Consider the following 20,525-nt stretch of genomic DNA (forward strand, 5'->3'; position numbering starts at 1 on the left):
TGATGGTTGTCGCCTCTTTGGGGACAAGGCAGACAGTGCGCTGGAGCGTTTCAAGGACTCCAGGGCTACGGCCAAGTCCTTGGGCCTGTCGGGCCGGCGCCAGCAAACTTCTGCCTTTCGCTCCTTTCGTGGCCAAGGAAGGGGTGCTCCCTCACGTCCTGTCAGCCACGGCCCGCAGACTAATATCCAGTGCGGCGGCGGACGTGGTAACCGCCGTGGCGGTGCCAGGGGACAGCGGCGAGGCCAGTCCACATCCACCCCCGCAGCATCCGCCTCAAAGCCTTCCTAGTCCGAGTTTTCAGGCCCATTCGACGACAGTGGGGGGCAGGGTTCGCCATCACCTCCTCCACTGGCGCTCCATCACATCGGACAGGTGGGTGCTGCTAATCGTCCGAACGGGCTACTCCCTCCCCTTCGAGGCGACCCTCCAGCCATGCCACTGCAGTACCACCGCGTGTCAGGGATCACTTGCAACTTCTGCAAGAGGAAGTTACAGCCCTGTTGGCCAAGGGGGCCATCGAGCGCGCTCCTGGGCCAGAAGTAGGGTGTGGTTGTTACTCACACTACTTTCTGGTTCCCAAGAAGGGCAAAGGGGGCCTATGCCCTATCTTGGACCTGCGGAACGTCAACGGCTTCCTCCGGTAGAAGTTCAAGATGCTGACTTTGGCTTAGGTCTTAGCTGCCCTAGACCCAGAAGACTGGATTGTAGCGTTGGACTTGCAGGACGCATATTTTCACATCCCCGTCCTGCCGGCCTCCGGCATTACCTGCGGTTCACGGTAGGCTGCAGGCACTTCCAGTTTACCGTGCTCCCCTTCGGCCTTACCAGCGCCCCTCGGGTGTTCACGAAAGTGATGGCGGTGGTCACAGCTCATCTGCGCAGATTAGGGGTGTCAGTCTTCCCCTATCTTGATGACTGGTTGTTGAAGGCGGGCTCGCCTCAGACAGTCGTCAGCCACCTCCAGACTACGGCCGACCTGCACCTGCTGGGGTTCTCCATCAATGTGCCAAAGATCCCTCTCCCTACCCCAGCCGGAGTACGTAGTAGTGACTGATGCTTCTCTCCTGGGCTAGGGGGGGCCACATGGGAGAGGCGGAGATCAGAGGCCTCTGGTCTACGGCGGAGTCCTGGCTCCATATCAACCTTCTGGAGCTCCGGGCGATCCAACTTGCACCTAAGGCATTCCTTCCCCCTGTCCGGGAAAGTGTAGTGCAGGTGTTCACGGACAACACCACCGCCATGTGGTACTGCAACAAACAGGGCGGGGTGGGGTCGTGGACTTTTTGTCAGGAGGCTCTGCGCCTCTGGCAATGGCTGGAACACCAGGGAGTCACCCTGGCAGGTTCCCTGAACGCCAGGGCGGCCACCGGTGCATGATGGATCACGAATGGCGTCTGAACTCGGCCGTGGTGCAAGGCCTCTTTCAGCGATGTGGAGAGCCTTGGTTAGATCTATTGCCACCAAAGAGAACGTGCCATGTCATCAGTTCTGCGCATTGGAATTTCCAAGGCAGCACTCGCCGTTCCGCCTATACCACTTCTGCCCAGAGTGCTGAAGAAAATAAGGCGCGACCAAGTCATCCTTGTGGCTCCGGACTGGGCAGGTAAATACTGGTATCCCGAGCTACTAAGCATGTCAGTCGATCCCCGTATTCGTCTGCCTCTTCAGGAGGACCTTCTGTCGCAGCAGCAGGGGACCGTCCTCCACCCGAACCTGTCCAGTCTCCACCTCCATGCGTGGAGATTGAGCGGCGACAGTTGAGGCCATTTGACTTGCCTCCTGAAGTCTGTGATGTGATTCTGGCAGCCAGGAATCCCTCCACAAAATCGGTATACGCCTGCAGGTGGAACAAATTTGTGGCATGGTGCACAGCAAAGGCTGTGGATCCCCTTTCTGCCCCCCCCCCCTTTCAGAGGTTCTCCTCTTTCTCTTGCCCAGCAGTGCTCTGCTCTGGGCACTATCAAAGGCTACCTCTCTGCCATTTCAGCCTTTTTGAGGCTACCTGATCAGCCATCTCTTTTCAAGTCCCCTGTTGTAAATAGATTCTTGAAGTGCATCACTCACATGTTTCCTCCTGTTCCTTTTGTGATGCCTCAGTGGGACTTGAACTTTGTTATGACTTATTTGATGTGAGCTCCTTTCGAGCCACTTCATAATTGCCCTCTTCGTCTTCTAACTCTTAAGACTGCATTCTGGTTGCCATCACCTCTGCCAGGAGAGTGAGTGAGCTCCAGGCTCTTTTTTTCTCAACCTCCTTTCCTCTGTCCATCCGGACAAAGTTGTCTTGAGAACGCGTCCCTCTTTCCTACCCAAAGTAGTCACAGCCTTCCACATCGGGCAGTCCATCACCTTGCCCACCTTCTTTCCACCTCCCCATCTCTCGAAAGAGGAAGAGAGGCTCCACCGTCTGGACCCAAAACATGCGCTCTCATTCTATCTGGACCGCACACGCCAGTTCTGGGTGGACAACCAGCTCTTTGTTGTTTACGTGGGCGCTAAGAAGGAACGGGCGGTGCACAAACAAACCATTTCTAGGTGGGTCGTTTTGTGAATAAAGGCTTGTTATTCACTGGCTAAAAAGGAGCCTCCTGTGGGGCAGCGTGCCCATTCCACTCTGGCCACGGCGGCTACTACTGCCCTGGGTCAGGGAGTCCCCTTGCAGGACATCTGTCAGGCAGCTACGTGGGCCTCGCTGCCCACGTTTGCTAGACACTACAGCATGGACAGCCAAGTCCGGAGAGATGGCTTTTTCGGCCGTTCTGTTCTCCAAGACTTTCTGGTGTGATCATTGGTTCGCAGACCCACCACCGGGGTTGGTATTGCTGGGGTATCTATTCTAAGGTAAGGAATCTAACACTAACCTGTTTCTTTCAGATGCACAAGTTACTTACAAGTTACTTACCTTTGGTAACGATATATCTGTAAGAAACAGTAGTTAGTGTTCGATTCCTTACCGCCCCACCCATCCTTCCCGTTTTGCGAACCGATATCTAGGGTTAGGTTCTTCCCTTTGAGGGCCCTAGTTTCATGGCACCAGTGTCGGTTTTTATCATGGCTCTGCGTTTCTGGCACGGAAAAGCTGTGTATAGAAACTGACGTCAGCCCGCGAGGGCGGCGTCTAAGTACTCCGACGTCATCCCGGCACCGACGAGGGACGCGGAGCCGCAGATGACGCCTACCGACGCGCAGGGAGTACTGCTACGCAAAACTTTCCGGATCCAGTCTGACGCCTGGGGATATTCTAAGGTAAGGAATCTAACACTAATTACTGTTTCTTACAGATATATCGTTACCGAAGGTAAGTAACTTGTGCTTCAAGGTTAGTCATAACTGACGAGGAAGAATAGAGAGTTTAAAGAGTTTAAGGTTAAAGTTAAATATACACTGAAAAGGGAATGGCAGACGAGGAAAAGTGGCAATTTAAAGGTGGTAGAAGAGAGGGCTGCAGAGGAAATGATGTGCTGTCCTATGCCAGGTTTAACTGTATAGAAAACGAGAGAAGGCACCCTGACAGGACCCACGGGTAGATGGCAGGGGTATGAAATGTCCACTGATTAGTCGATTCTAAGGCCCTTTAAGCATGTCGAACAATCGTTCGAGAATAAACAGCAGAAGGACATATGGGGGATAGTTCTATTGGTTTAAACAAAGTAATTACCTTAAAAGAACCGAGACGGGCTTTTTACTTGATTCCGCCGACTCAGACGTGGTCAGAACGGGAGCCGCTCACTCGCATTTCTAAGGGCGAACACAAAGTTACATATTGTCCGTTGCGTGGGGGCATAAACGAGGGCCGTTTAAGGGATAGTTACCTTAGAAAGACCGGGTCGAGCTTTTAAAATGGGGTTCCACCGACTCAGGCGTAGTCAGGACGGGATACCGCTCACTCGCGTGTCTAAAAACGAACAAAAGAATTACATATTGTCCGTTACGTGGGGGCATTTACAAGGTCCATTCGAAGACTATGAAGGTTGCTTGGCTCTGCTTACCGTCAGGATGTCGGTCGTTGTCTTTCTATGGGGTTCCGCCGGCAGCCTCGGTCGGCCAATTGCGTGATACAGGACACTCGCCTGTGCGCCCTTTGATGATGTTTAAGTAGGCATTTTTTCGCGTATGCCAGGTTTAATCCCAAATGCCACACACAGTTCCAACCACCACCGCTATACCTTACCCCAACCCTACCCCCACTCTAAATCCACCTCTACAATTATCTCCACAGCTTTATTCAGTAATCCAAAACTATTCCCAGTGCTAATCCCATTACCTGTGACGGCTGGTGACATATTATGAAAGTGGTGGGCTGTAAAATTATTGCCGTACTGCACTGCGTCGAGCGCAGCAAGCGAGCCCGAACAATCTATGGGGGTTTGGGGTGGTTCTCCCCCCGAGAAATTTTTGAAAAAAAGAGTGGATAAATGGTGCATTTTCAAGCACATTTGAGGAAGCAGGAAGGTTGATAAAGCAATACGATTGAATTATTTATCATTTAAGAAATTGCCAATTTTTATGAGCTATAGAGGACAATCTTTGCGTATGCTGATGTTATCATTTGCCCATATAAATGTTTGAACACACAGATACACTTGTAATGGTTTTAACAATACATTAAATACATTCATTGACTGTGCGGGGGGACCCTGCTTGTCCTTCACTGTGGGCAATTCCTGTTAATAGAAGACCCCCGACCGATCGGCAATCTTTACATGGTGCCCTGCTCTGCCCCTCTCTGCCAGAACTGGTGACCCTGCAGACATCCACGCCCTGTCAGGAGGGGCATCGGTGCCAAAGACTACCCTTTAAAGTAGTGACATACAGAAATGTTATACACGCCTGCACCAAGCCCTGCGCACACTTGTCTGCAACACAGCTGCGTGCACCGGTGCACACCTGCAGGTTGCACAACAGAGTAAGATGCACAGCACACCAATCTGCCTGTTTCATGCTGGGAGCTGCTCTGGATCTTTCCCTTCAACATGCATGTCTGCACTCATCCTATGCATCCCTGATTTACAACCGCTGCCTGGCAGTACCTGCCTGCACCATAAGTGCAAATAGGAAACTCGCTTGCAAAATATTTAGCCAAGGACTTCTTGCACAGAGCACTTAAAATATCTGCCCCCATCCATGACTTTCTGAACCATGACCGCTTGTTTCAAATCTGCCTGCACCCACCGCATGGCTGTGCCGCAAACTGTTGCATCATTACTGCCTGTGTCGGCAGCCACTGCATGCTACACCACAGCTGCCTGCACCATTAGCAGCTTGTTCCAGATCCCACAGATCTACACAAAGTCTGCTTCTATGCACATGTCAGTTGCAACTAGAGTTAGACAATGCTTGCACCGCACAGTCTCTGCTGTCCTGGCCCGGCTTTAACATCCTACAGCATATTCTCTGTATGTTTTTGAATGTGATGGTGTTTATAGAAAGTGGACTGAAATGTGAAACAATTTCAATGCAACTTCTACACAGCTTTGATTTAGGATACTACTTGCATTGATTTCTGAAAGAGGCTGCCAACTAATCAAGCGTTAGAGCACAAAAGACTGCCTTCCTCTGTGATCCTCCCTACGATCCAGGTCATGAGCAAAATTTAGTGAAATCTACTGAGACTGATAAAAAACAAAACAGGGTTGTCCTTGGGGATACCCATGTTCACTGGTGCCCCAACCAATAACAGGGCAGCGCAGACGGAAGCCATCCGGCCCCTCATCCTAGGCACAGTGTGAAGCAGCTCTTACATGCACGTGCCAAGAACACCCTCATCAAGTAGAGAAAATCATTAATTACATCACAATCAGACGGAATTATCTCACCGCAGGGCACCACAGAAAACTTTCAGCCCAAACAATCCAACATCCTGTCAGTTCATGTTAAACTTCCAAGTAACAGCAAAGTTAACCACAAAAGCAACTTTCAAAAAATGATTTATGCGGGAGGTAGGAATGCCATTAACTGCAGGCAATCCCTTCTTATTTAACTGTATTAGAGCCAACACTATCTGAGAACAAGTCACAGGAAATCGCTGACGTCCTGCGACTGACACGTGTGATGTTGCAACTTGTGAACATGCGAGAGGCTGTGCTGCAAAAGACATACAATGGGTGTGGGAGTCTAATGTGGCACGCCCAGGGGATGAGAACAATTTATGACAGGGGTCGTCTGGTACATATAGTGCACCCACACAACCTTAGCGCAGAGTTTCACTATTTACACAAGACACTTCACTGTGTAAATGGGGGGCCCTCTTTCCCCTGCCACCCACCAGATTACCAACGCCAGGCCAGAGGCAGAGGGGCCTTCAGAAGTGCGTGAACATTAGACACGCGGTTTGCGTGACACAGGGTCGGTGCAAGAGTCGAATTGAAAAGGATGGCGAGTTTTGAGGGCAGTGCGAGTTCCAAGCATTAGTACAGTACAAGGCAGTGGTGTGACGGGAAATGTTGGAGGTCCCTTGCAGACTGATGAGGGGCTCCTCCCCCAGTCCTCTTGGGACCCTGCCAGATTCCCCACCCATTCTTCACCATATTTTCTTTATAAGACAAAAGCCTTACCATTTTGTACCCAATCTGTTGGTGAATGACATTTCAGAGAGAACCTGAATGTTTTATCCTTCACATAGCTCCTGTCAGGACGTTCTCTTCCACAATAACATTAAGGCCTTCCAGTCTTTCTTTAACTCCGGAATCAATCAGTGTTGCTTTTTCTCCAGCACATAAGTGATAAGGACGAATTTAAACATCCTCCAATACAGATATCTCTTATTAGGAGGAGGAGGGTTTGTAAGTTCATGCTAGGTGCTGGCACGAGCATGGCAGGTCGCAACCGGCATCCACATTTCATCAACACAAGCTATGCAATGACTTTATAAATGCAAAGTTGTTTATTCAAAACGGCATACAATGCAGGGGATATGAAATAAAGATCCCAGCTTGTGACAAGCCATCCAACAAATGGATTGGTGATTCTTCCCATGTACTAGATATCACAAGCAAGTTGCAGCTCACAATACTCGTGGGGGGGTCGCACGTGGATTGGGGGTTGGGGAGTTTAAAATGTAAATAAAAAGAAAACTTACCTGACCAGGTCTGCGCAGCCTCTGCTCCTGGGCCGGGGTCCCGCGTTCTTAACAGGCATGCTGCAGCTCCCTCTCCTCCTGTAAACCAATTGCAACGCTGCAATGGCGGCGTTGTGATTGGTACGGAGTCCCGGACGGCGCCCAGCCGGGCACCAGTAGGTAGGCCATTTTCTCTATGTAGGCTGCATGCCGACCAAGCAGTCAGGGGACTCAGAATGGTTCAAGCCACTCCTTCCCGACCCGCCCGTCCCCAACCAGGCATACGCTCCTGCCCTCCCCCAACCAGACATCCCCTGCCGTCTGCTTTCTCGCAAAACACGAGAATCAGGAAATAAAATGATAATTTAAAATACCCCTAATGGAGCAGCCGCCACTGCCCATTACTATCCCCAACTCTAATCGCGTCTTGAGGTCCAACCCAATGCTGTCTCTAGCCCCAGTGCTATTCCCAACCCCATGCCTATGTCAGCACAACCCTCTTTAACCTCAAGGTTGTAGAAAGTGTAATGGCACAGCGTTAACTGTAACTCTATGACTAACCAGGAAAACTGCCATGCAAATGCAAGCAATTACATCCCCACTCTTAATACTGATCATAGATTTAGCTATAACCCAAACAACAAGCTCAACTGTATACTCCAACACTAACTAAACCCTTACTGTTACACCATCACTAACCCCATTTATATGCTCAAGCTAAACCTAATAACGAATCCCAACTCTTACTGTAAAGCTAACCTTATCCCCACCCTAACCCAAACACAACTTTAGCCCTACTATTAGCTGAATATTAAAACAACTCTGGTCCTCATTAAAAGTTTATGTGTTATTTAACCTAACTGATAAAGATACCAAGGGTAACATTATTTATTGGGTGTGATAAATAACGCTTATTAGAACATTGAAATGTGGAGCACTCCATGATCCGTGCTTCTATGGGCCGGTAAAAGCCAGCATAGAAACATTCCAATATTGTTTGAACAAAGGCCTCTCGGAGCCTGAGGGGATTTTAATAATCTCGGGCTCCTGAAGCCTTTGTTTTATTTGTTAGAACATTCTGACCTCTTGTGACAGAATGTTCTAATAGCCTTATAGCCCTTCGTAGCTGTAATACACCCGCTATTAAAGTCCTGCTCCCTTGTTTAATGGCCGGTATAGCCCGCTATGGCGGGCTATAAGGCTATATTACGAGTTGGTGGGGAATAACTTGCGGATTTTGGTGTTTAATACACCAAAATCCTCATAATACAGTAAAACTGTATTCTTTTCCCCTGATAAATTTCAGCAGGTTTGGCCTGCCAAAATGTAACAAAAGTTGAGTTTTTTAACGCATCCGATATCTATTGGATGCATTAAATACCTTCAAACTCGTAATTCCGACCCATGTGTAAACAGTGGTTTAAGCATGGACTGGGATTAGACGACCCACTCCTAATCCGGATCTCTGACTCCACACCTTGAACTTAACTCTAATTGTGTGCCTAACCTTAAAACACTTCCATTACTGATGTTTAAAGTATTATCTTAATTATTAATTTAAACTAAAATGTTTCTGTTTTCACTATTTTCATGCTCTTCCTTTTTGTTTTCACCTCAATCCAATATCCTTATATACATTTCTCTGGAAATGCATGAAAAGTGCACAAAATGTACAACGACCAAAGAGACCACAGACCAGACGCGGCTGCCGTTAATCAAAACTGTTAGGGCATTATGGGAAGGTGGGTGATAGGGTAATAAAAATAAATGAAAATTACTTGCCTGTCGCTCCGCTTCCGCTGCGGCCACCTTGTGGCTCTTGCTCCTCTCCTCCAGAAGTGGATGGGCATGAAGGCACAGGCTCCCCCCTCAATCGGAGAGCAGCACCAGGATTGGCCTTATCAGCCTGGTTTGCAGCTCTGACAGTGCCTGGGAGCCTGTGGTGTTTCTCTAACGGGTTGGAGAAACAGAAGTGCACGCCTAAGACGGTCAACCAAACTGACATGCGCACTTACAAGAGCACACTACTCCTCCCTACCATGGCCCAGCCCTGCTCCTCTCACTCCCATGTAAGCAGCGCAGGCAAAGATAAATAAAATGATAATAACAATGATTTATCGTTTCATTTATCATCTGCTGGCAGTGGGGGGACGCTCCTCCACCAATACAGAGGAGCCGCTCCTGCCTCAGACCTTAGCCTCTACTTAGTTAGGAAGGTAGAATGAACAGAACAAATTACTTAATCAGCAAATTGTTACGGTTGAATAATAAAACATACTTTGAGCAAAAAACTATTTTTACCAACTAGTAGAGGCAGGAAATAAGCCCAGAGTTTTGCAGAAAAAAACATTCTAACCACATCATCAGACAAATTCCAGTGGATGACACGGTCCAGCCATATAATGAAATTTCAGAATCTTATTCCTGTAAATGTTATGAGTGTATGGTACAGCGTCCACAAATGGTAAATTCCACTTTAGGTTCTCCAGCAGCTCCACTTCAGGAGGGGGCTTCAATGCTCTCTCCTTCTTATGTCCCTGGCAGTCTCCCAGTGCACAAGGTGCAGGCATGTTTTGCTGGCTAGCGAGGTACTTAACAAGCATTGGCAAAGCCAATAGGCCTCGCCTTTGAGCCCCATTGGCTCTGCCAATGCCTCTTGTACATGATGTACAGCGTCGGTTGTGCAGCATGAACAAAAGTTTTTAAAAAATCAGACCTTCCCATTTCCTAGAAAAACACATGGTGCCACAAAATAATAACATGGCGGTTTTCATTTTTGAGCATTTATTTCTTCACAATATGTTTTGTAATTTTTTATTCAAATTGTTTTTTTCATTTAAACATTTTGCTTTTCTCACTTGTGCTTTGACATCTATAATTATTCCTGCACCTGGGAAACGCTGAGACTGAAAGAACAGTTCCCCTCTTTCTCTCTGAAAAATACCAGCCATTCCTTTCTGTTTTTAAATTCTGGAAGGTTTACGAGCTGACAAAGATGTTTAGTAAAATCTACGGTTCTTTCTTCGGCCTCTTATTGCTAACATCATAATTTCGGAAAAGTTGAAAATACTCATGATATTTCAGTGTTAATGTGTAATTTTAAGTTTAATATTTCAAGGGTTATACCACTCCTTGTAGATCCACCGACTTACACCGGTAATATCATACAAATACCGGCCATATGGGAGCCCTGTGAAGGACAGAGAATCTCAAACTCCTTGTTGAAAAGAAGTCGCGCAGAAAAGACGTTTACGAGGTTAAAAATAGAATATGCCTAAAATAGGCCTGGCACTCATGAGACACAGGGAAGACTTACATTTAATAGCTTTGCCAATGCCAAACCCTCAAGTTGGTTTGAAGGGGCCATCTGCGCATGCTCTAGGCAAAATGCACCCCAACACTTGGGGGTAGTGGAAGTCATTGGCCCCGAAATCACTTACTTGGCTGCGTTCGCCTCTGGCGTGACCAGTGTAACATTGCCTCTACCGCACGTAAGGCAATGGGCTATCCAGCAGCTCATGAATTATATAGGCCATAACAACTTACTAGACTCCTCACAACATGGTTTTAGACCATGCCATTCCACGGAATCCGCCTTAATTATGGCAACAGAGGATATAAGTAGGACAATGGATGATGGTGGTAGAGTGGCTCTGTTTCTATTGGACTTAACCGCGGCATTCGACACCGTTAATCATAAGGTCCTACTGAACAGGCTGAGGACATTGGGCATCACAGGTACTGCCTTAACTCTTCTCGAGTCTTTCCTAGATGCCTGAGTACAGCTAATCCACTGGGGAGATCTCCAATCTGACAAGTTTTTTCTCCCAGGTGGCGTACCCCAGGGATGAGCGCTCTCGCCTACACTATTTAATCTGTATGTAACACCTCTTGCGGCACTAATAAAATCACACGGTCTGCACCTAGTGTCTTATGCTGATGACACGCAACTAGTAGTGTCACTTTCTCAGACGGTGGAAGCCTCAGCAGAACGTTTCAGAAACTGTCTTCTAGATGTTAAAAATTGGATGAGTTACAACTTCTTAAAACTCAATACCGAAAAAACGGAAGTGATTGAGTTTGGCCAAAAACCATCTATTTGGAGTCACCTCTGGTGGCCTCCACAGGCGGGCACGTGTCCAGTCCAAGCCAAAAAGGTCAGAAACCTTGGATTTATGATTGACAAGGATCTTACCTGCTCAGTACAAATAAGTCCGGTTACATCGGCCTGTTTTCACACTATTAAGGTGCTCAGGAAAATCCTACCATACATACCGTTCACTCTAAGGAAAACAGTGATGGGAGCCCTAATTATGTCCCGGGTAGATTACTGCAACGCACTGTATTTAGGTACAGGTGAAAAACAGCTTGCCAAACTCCAGTCAATTCAAAACGCAGCAGCCAGAGACCTACTGAACCTTCCGAAACGACACCCCACATCTCAAGCCATACGAGAACTCCACTGGCTCCCAGTTAGGCGTAGAGTCCAATTCAAGGCCCTCTGTCTGGTCCACAAATCTCTCTATGGGAAAGGATCAGAAGATCTCACTAATCTTTTCCCTCGCTATGTGCCTTCGCGCACACTAAGATCTGCAAGTCCAGATCTGATCTGTCTGCCAAAAATAAGAAGATCCTGATGGGGTGGAAAATCCTTTTCCTATCAGGCTTCCAAATTGTGGATTACCTTTCCCCTCGCGCTACAGTCTGACAAGAAGAGAGCAAGTTTCAGGAAGGCGTTTAAAACCTGGCTCTTTTTTATGCCCTAACTGCCATCTGTATTTTCTTCTTTTCACAGCGCCAAGACGCCTCGGCATAAGCGCGCTTTAAAAATAATTCAGTCAGTCAGCAGTGGGCCCATCTGGGCCTTGGTGCCACTGCTCCTGCCGCACGAACGGAAGCTACACCTCTGCCCTTCACCTTTTCAGATCTTCACACAGGAAGGCTGGCAAAATGTTGATATTGCCAATGCTTGTTTTTAATTTTGGAGTGATTAGATATACTACTAAATGTTGACTCAAAATATTGTGGTACAGCAATATGGAGGACAGAATACTGAAAGATAAGTTAATATAGGGAAGTATACATTTACTATTCCTAACCCATTTGCGCATGCAAATTCACGGTTAGCCATGTTCAATTCCTAAATAGCGACTCGCAATTTATTTTGCGACTCGCTATTTAGGAATTGAGTCTCAATTCGGATGGGGCATCCCCTTCCTAATTGCGTCCGCAATGCTATGTGTGAATGTTTTGTGACCATAATTGCAGTCACAAACCACTAGCAAATTATCACCCTCTTCAAGAGGGTGGTAATGCAGACGCATTTTGGAAGGGATCCCCAGGGGACGCGTTCCACTTTGTGAATGTGTCTAAAAAAAATGTAAGGCCTGGCAGTGGTCCCAGGGACCATTGCCTGCCCTTAAGAAATGAAACACATTTTTTTTTTAATGCATCCTGTTTTACTTCAAGGAAAACAGGCTGCATGTTAAAAATAAATAAAAGCTGCTTTATTAAAAAGCAGTCCCAGATATGGTGATCTGCTGAGCCCAGCAGGCCACCATCCATGAGAGGGCTGGCATTCCCAATGGGCTCGCAAATTGCGAGAGGCTCATTAATATTAATGAACCTCGCAATTTGCGACCCCATAAGGAGTCACAAAACAGTGTAATACCACTGTTGTACATTTCATTTAGCGCCTCGCAATTTGCGACTAGCAAAACGAGTCGCAAATTTCGAGGCGCTAAATGAAAGGGTCGTACATTTGGCCCCTAGGGTAGTCCGGGGTGGGGTCATTGCATAGATCCCAATAAATGTGTTTACACTCAATTCCCTGCAAACATCGAACTTTGGCTAAATCACATATTTTATCATATTTCTGTGAAGGAAAATTCTGGAATCATGAAATTCCTACTACTTAGCATTCCTTAAATTCTCCCAAGAAAAACGGTCCCTCAAATGTTCACCAAGTATTATGCATTTAGTACAATAATTACGTAGGACCTCATAGCAGCAAATTATTTGACATAACCGTAAATTAGATCAAGATAAAACAGAATTTCAAAGTAGTCTATACATTTCAAAAAGTAGATTCATACTACACAGATATGAGATTACAATATATAAAAATCAGAAAATGTTAGTCAATGTTGTGCAGAGATGTCAATAATACAAATGCTTCCAGCCTCAGATACCCTGATGATAGTTTAATTAATAATTTGGCTCAAGGAGATTAATCTTCTGTGTGTTGACCCTGGCATGGGTTATCCAGTTATTAAACCATTTTTGAAAGAGAGACAGTCCATTCTAGCAGCCGTTTGTAACATGGCGGACTACATTAGATTATTTTAGATTCATACGACTGCCAATTAGGGTATTTGCAGCCCTGTGAAGCAGGCACAATAACCTAACACACTATCTGGCACCTGCAAAATAAATAAAGATGGCTAGAGCTGATACATTATCTCAACATTTCACAACAGGCCAGTTCCCCTAGAAAGGCTTGGGCTAGAGCAAAGCCAGTCACATACCAGCTATACCTGACTTGTGATGACTCTGCCCCAGCCCAATAAGCTAATCAAAGTGCTGAGCCATATTGGAGTCTAGAGATTTCCTGATTGGACATTTGCTTCTGAATGGATGGTATGTTTCGGTAGTGACAACCACTTAAGTATCTGGAATTGGAAAGGCCATGAAAGTTGCTGGCTTAAGAACAAGACTCAATGTCCTGAACTGTTGTGCAATCTTTTCACACATCAAATTATTGTTTTAAATTCCGTATATGAAGGGTGAGAGAGGAGTTCAGCTAACACGCTTTGAATTCTTGTTCTCTCCACTGTAACTGCGAACTAATGTTGGTACCACCTTTCACATCAGCTTTTCATACACAACACTGTAGTGTCCATCATATCCCCTCTATTATTCAAAATCCCTTACCAAAACGGATTATATAATTAAACCTCACGTTACAAAAATCATTTAACAAATGGATGGCCTGAAAGACATCTAAAATGTAAAACTTTATGACTGCCCTCGGGCCATAGACACATGGATGATGAATATCCATCTAAAGCTTAATCACACAAAGATAGAGATTATGACCAATGGACAATGGCAAACCCACCAGCCTATTGCCACCATGAGGTCCATTCAACACTGTGAAGAGAAATCAGAAGGCTAGGGGTAAGCATGGACTCAAACTTATACTTGATACCACATCACACAGTGCCTTCTACATAATGAAAACATGGAGTCTCATCTTCCCATACCTTGGATGCCACCAGAAACTGCAAGCCATCCTCACACACATAATCTTCAAGCTTGACTCTGTCAACAATCTATGCATCGGTGCCCCTGCATTCATGAAACGCAAAATACAACTCGCACAAAATGCTGCCGCAAGACTTATCTGCTTTCAACCAAGAGGACACACGCGTCGGTTCTTGCAATCACTCCACTGGTTACCACTAGCTAGAAGTACTAGGACGGCGATTTCCAATGGACTTTGCTTTGTCCACAGAGTCTCCCAAGGAAAAGGCCCATTATACAAGTGAAATTCAAGCAATACAAACAAAGCAGGAAACTGTGCTCCATGCTTGCACCACTAATCACCATTCCACCGTACCATAAGCAATCCATAGGAGGCACTGCTTTAACAGTACAAGCCCCAAAAGTCTGGAACTCCCTACCAGCCACCATTCAAAGAATCTGGGAGCATATGCACTTCAGAAGACAGTTGAAAACATTGCTATTTCCAAAACAATGACGCCACCACACATCCAAACAACAGAACCCAGAAAGATACACCCTCAGAGTCAATCTTCAGCTTACAACCCACTGACGGAAAACAACCCAACCTGCAGCTATTTTCGATAGGCAGGCAAGTTAAGGAGACTGACCTTTGGTTCACTGGGGTATTATATAGTTATATATTTTCATATATGACATTTTTGGCCCACACAAATACTAATACCATACCACCCAGTAGTCGGCAGCCAACTGTAGCTTACACAAGATGTATCTGCTACAAAAGTTGTTCATCTCCAGTACTGTTCAGCAAATAAACCAGCCACACCACCAAATGAACAGCATCGAATAACTGAAGAGCTCTGTCACACACTACTGGTCAGAGGACTTTAACCTGGTCCACTACTGCAGGTGAATTCTTTGAAGATTGGAGAAGCACTCCTGTTTTTTACCTATTTAACTGTTTTGCTTGCTATTACTTCCAAGCGTGCTGCGGAGGTAGCACATTTGTCCCTGCCGTGCCTACATAATGAACCTCCTATCTTAAGTGAACAAGACACTTAACCTCCGTGCACTGTTGCTCGTGTGGTTCTAAGGCTAGAACACCACTTATATAAAAATTTAAAGAATAAATAAACAAAACTTTTATCTCATGTGTTTTCCACATATATTTTTTAACTTCATGAAAAATGTTACCATATTTTCAATGAAGGCATAAAACAAACATACAATTACAATTTCAAAGACAACATCTGCTTGATTACAAAATCACAAAAACAAATCATTCATATTCTTTAATGCTTCAGAGATGCATTTGGAGCTCTAGGAGCTCTTCTTCAGGGGCCTGTAAACTGAACATGTAAATGAATTTAATGTGAGCCTTTACAAAAAACTTCCACAATGCGCAAGTCCTTCTTTGCCATTTACCATATGTTGTTTCTGTGATATGAAGTCTTGTGTGGTTTTTAGAAAAAGCCCCTCACCTCACCGCTGTTGTGCTCAACATGACATATAATCAATACTTCCATACTCACTCGCTGAGTGAATAATCCTCAACACACCTCCTGTTTCGACAAAAAACAAAACAAAATGACCTCAATGAAGACTGGCCTTCTTTCTAACCTGATAATACGGTCACAAAAACTAACGGAACAGTCTTACCTGTTCTTCCCTCGACAAAGGCTCGCTAATCCCTGCTTCGTGGTTCCAAATTCACAAACTGGTCCTGTCACCTACAAATCAGGAGAGTCGAAAGTTTAATCAAACATTCGTAAAAACTACCGAGGAGAGCCCCCAACGCTCCCGTTTGGCGCTATAATCGCCCTTTTCCGTACCTGTATCTAAATCTCTCCCTAGAGTATCAGAAAACCTCCATCTTTCTCCAGCGTCCACGGCACCTTCACACGCGGATACAAACTCCTCCGCTTTCCTCTCGCTGTACTATTAGTGCTATGGAACCTGAAAACGGACTACCCGTTACCGCCGCTTCGGGCGCCATCTTGGAGTGTAGCTCTTTCTATACAAAATGGTAATCATTACCTCGTGGGTCTCAAGGCTATGTGCTGACACTCCATGTAACAAACTCCAGAAAAGAAAAGTGTGTGAAAAATAAGTAAACAAATGTGTGTTTATAAGAAAGGATCAGGTGAAGAGCAACACCGCAACAGAATCTCTCGCTTAATGGCGTAGATTAACAATGATGTTCAGTATCACAACATCTTGTGCTTTTGACAACATGGTTACAATAATCGCAAAGAAGTTAACATTATTGATGAAACACATTACTGATGAAATACATTCCTGTAGATGCATGCATCTTTCCTACAGATACAGGGTGGTATAAATGAATTTATACAAAACTTCATAAGAAACAGATCAAATCTACTTTTTCATTGAGCCCCCTTGGCTCCTGCGTTTCCAGTGTCTTTATCCAATAAATCTCTCTTTGAAGAAGGGATCTGGTTAGATCCACTCCTTCATGTGATTTAACTTTTTCCAGTATTGAAAACCTGATCTGGGATATGTTGTGATTATTTTCAATCCAGTGTTTTTCTAAGTTGCTTTTTATGTTTTGGTTCCGGATAGTACTTTTGTGTTCCGATACTCGGATTTTGAGTTTTCTCTCAGTTTTCCCAACATAAATTTTGCCACATGGGCACTTTATGTAATAGCTCAAGTTGTTAGAATTACAATTTCCATCTTAGTGTAGTACAATTTCTTTTCCAGTCCGCGGATGATGTAAGATCCCTCCTGCAATTGCGTTGTGACAATGCACACAATTAGCACATCTTTTCATTCCTTTATAAGAAACTTCTTGTTCCCTTGTGTACAATAGACGTCAAGTCTTTGTATACATCGATCCCCCATAAATCCGGTCTGGAAGCCGTAGAATGGGCTTTGTTGCAACAACCTTTCGTCAAAGCTGACAAGGTGTTTATTTTGGAACTTTTACATTTTTGTTTATATCACAGTTATTTTCAGTGGAGTGCTAAGTTTTTTCTCCAACAGAATGGAACATCCATGGGATTTGCTGGGGCGCCTGCCTACGCAAATACCTTCATGGCAAAGGTTGAGGCTGATTTTATCTACAGTGACAGAGACTGGCAAGATCAAGCGATTATATATTGCAGGTTTATTGATATCATCTTTGTGTTATGGTCTGGACCAAGAGAAAGTTTGGAAAGAAAAATAGAGAGTCTCAATAAATGTGTGGAACAAATTAAATTCACTCACACCATCAGCGAAAAAGAAATATCATTTTTGGATGTAGCTATCAGTGTGAAGGAGTCTAAGATTCAGACAGAAGTTTTTTGGAAAGAGACGGATGTGAACAATTCTCTATTGTTCCAAAGTTTCCACCCTCACAATTTAAAGAACAACTTGCCTGTTTCACAGTACATGAGGATCAAGAGAATCTGTTCAGAGAAGGAGGACTTAAAAAAACACTTAGATCTGCAACATCAAAAATACATAGAGAGAGGGTATCCTACGGAAGTTTTGGAGAAAGCGAGAAGGAGGATACAAACTTTTGATAGAGAAAATCTTCTTAAACAGAAACCCAAGAAAATAGTCGAAAGACATGTTTTTGTCTCAAAATTCTCAACATCTTCCCAAAGGATCAAGAACATTGTGAACAGACATTGGGAATTACTACAGAACGAACCAGTTTTCCAAGGAATTTTTTCTCAAAAAACAATTTTTGCTTTTACGAGATCAAAAAACTTGAAAGAATTGTTGATGACACCCACAAGGGAACAAGAGGTTTCTTATAATGGAATGAAGAGATGTGCTAATTGTGTGTATTGTCACAACTTAATTGCAGGAGGGATCTTACATCATCCGCGGACTGGGAAAGAAATTGTACTACACTGTGATGGAGATTGTAATTCTTTCAACTTGATCTATTACATAAAGTGCCCATGTGGCAAAATTTATGTTGGGAAAACTGAGAGAAAACTCAAAATCCGAGTATCAGAACACAAAAGTACTATCAGGAACCAAAACATAAAAAGCAACTTAGCGAAACACTGGATTGAAAATAACCACAACATATCCCAGATCAGGTTTTCAATACTGGAAAAAGTTAAATCACATGAAGGAGTGGATCTTACCAGATCCCTTCTTCAAAGAGAGATTTATTGGATAAAGAGACTGGAAACGCAGGAGCCAAGGGGGCTCAATGAAAAAGTAGATTTGATCTGTTCCTTATGAAGTTTTGTATAAATTCATTTATACCACCCTGTATCTGTAGGAAAGATGCATGCATCTATAGGAATGTAATTCATCAGTAATGTATTTCATCAGGAATGTTAATTTCTTTGCGATTATTGTAATCATGTTGTCAAAAGCACAAGATGTTTTGATACTGCACATCATTGTTAAGCTACGTCATTGAGCGAGTGATTCTGTTGCGGTGTTTCTCTTCACCCGATCCTTTCTTATTAACACACATTTGTTTACTTATTTTTCACACACTTTTCTGGAGTTTCTTACATGGAGTGTCAGCACAGAGCCTTGAGACCCATGAGGTAATGATTACCATTTTGTATAGAAGGAGCTACACTCCAAGATGGCGCCCGAAGGGGCGGTAACGGGTAGTTCGTTTTCAGGTTCCATAGCACTAATAGTACAGCGAGAGGAAAGCGGAGGAGTTTGTATCCGCGTGTGAAGGTACCGTGGATGCTGGAGAAAGACGGAGGTTTTCTGATATGCTAGGGAGAGATTTAGATACAGGTACGGAAAAGGGTGATTATAGCACCGAACGGGAGCGTTGGGGGCTCTCCTCTGTAGTTTTTACAGAAGTTTGGTTAAACTTTCGACTCTCCTGATTTGTAGGTGACAGGACCAGTTTGTGAATTTGGAACCTTGAAGCAGAGATTAGCGAGCCTTTGTCGAGGGAAGAACAGGTAAGACTGTGCAGTGAGTTTTTGTGACAGTATTATTAGGTTAGAAAGAAGGCCCGCCTTCATTGAGGTAATTTTGTTTTGTTTTTTGTCGAAACAGGAGGTGTGTTGAGGATTATTCACTCAGCGAGTGAGTATGGAAGTATTGATTATTTGTCATGTTGAGCACAATAGCAGTGAGGTGAGGGGCTTTTTTTTAAAAAACCACACAACACTTTATATCACAGAAACAACATATGGTAAATGGGAAAGAAAGACTTGCGCATTGTGGATGTTTTTTGTAAAGGCTCACATTAAATTCATTTACATGTTCAGTTTACAGGCCCCTGAAGAAGAGCTCCAAATGCATTGGGCATCGAGCGAAATCATCTCTGAAGCCTTCAAGAATATGAATGATTTGTTTTTGTGATTTTGTAATCAAGCAGATGTCTTTGAAATTGTAATTGTATGTTTGGCTTATGCCTTAATTGAAAATATGGTAACATTTTTCATGAAGTTAAAAAATACATGTGGAAAACACATGAGATAAAAGTTTTGTTTATTCTTTAAATTTGTATATTAGTAAGTGGTGTTCTAGCCTTAGAACCACACCAGCAACAGTGCACGGAGGTTAAGTGTCTTGTTCACTTAAGATAGGAGGTTCATTACGTAGGCACGGCAGGGACAAACGTGCTACCTCCGCAGCACGCTTGGAAGTAATAGCAAGCAAAACAGCGAAGTTAAATAGGTAAAAAGCAGGAGTGCTTCTCCAATCTTCAAAGAATTCATTTTGTGATATTGTCCTAACTGAGTAACAGCACCCAAACATGTCTTTTGAATAAATTTCAAGTATAACAGAGAACAGAGCCAAGATATTAGCATACACGACTGAACAAGCTTCCGATAAATACTCATTAATTCAAGAAGTGAAATCTTCCAATGTGCAAGGAAACACGATCATCCAACAGTTGAAACAATTAGAATATCTGGCAAAGAGAGAGGTAAATCAAAAATTGCATGCCTCAACCCTAGTGCAGTATCACAGGGTCAAAAGGATACCACGAGGTTTGAGGATGTCAATTAAACCAATGCTATATAGATTCCATCTCAATAAGGAGTTTATGGAGAGGTGGTACTCAATTCTAAATAAATGTTCCCTGGATTTAATCCTTTTGTTAATTGAAGAACTGGCGAAGGTAATCCATGAATTATCCAATGAAATAGAGGAGATTAAACACAACTTGGAAGGACGAATGGACAAAGATGATTGGGCAAATGATACTAACGCAAAACTGGACAAATATTCCTAAGAACTTCAAGAAGGGAAATAGAGGAAGTTCAA

Source organism: Lissotriton vulgaris, chromosome 1_1 (genome assembly GCF_964263255.1).
Source record: "Lissotriton vulgaris chromosome 1_1, aLisVul1.2, whole genome shotgun sequence".
In the NCBI taxonomy this organism is placed as follows: Eukaryota; Metazoa; Chordata; class Amphibia; order Caudata; family Salamandridae; genus Lissotriton; species Lissotriton vulgaris.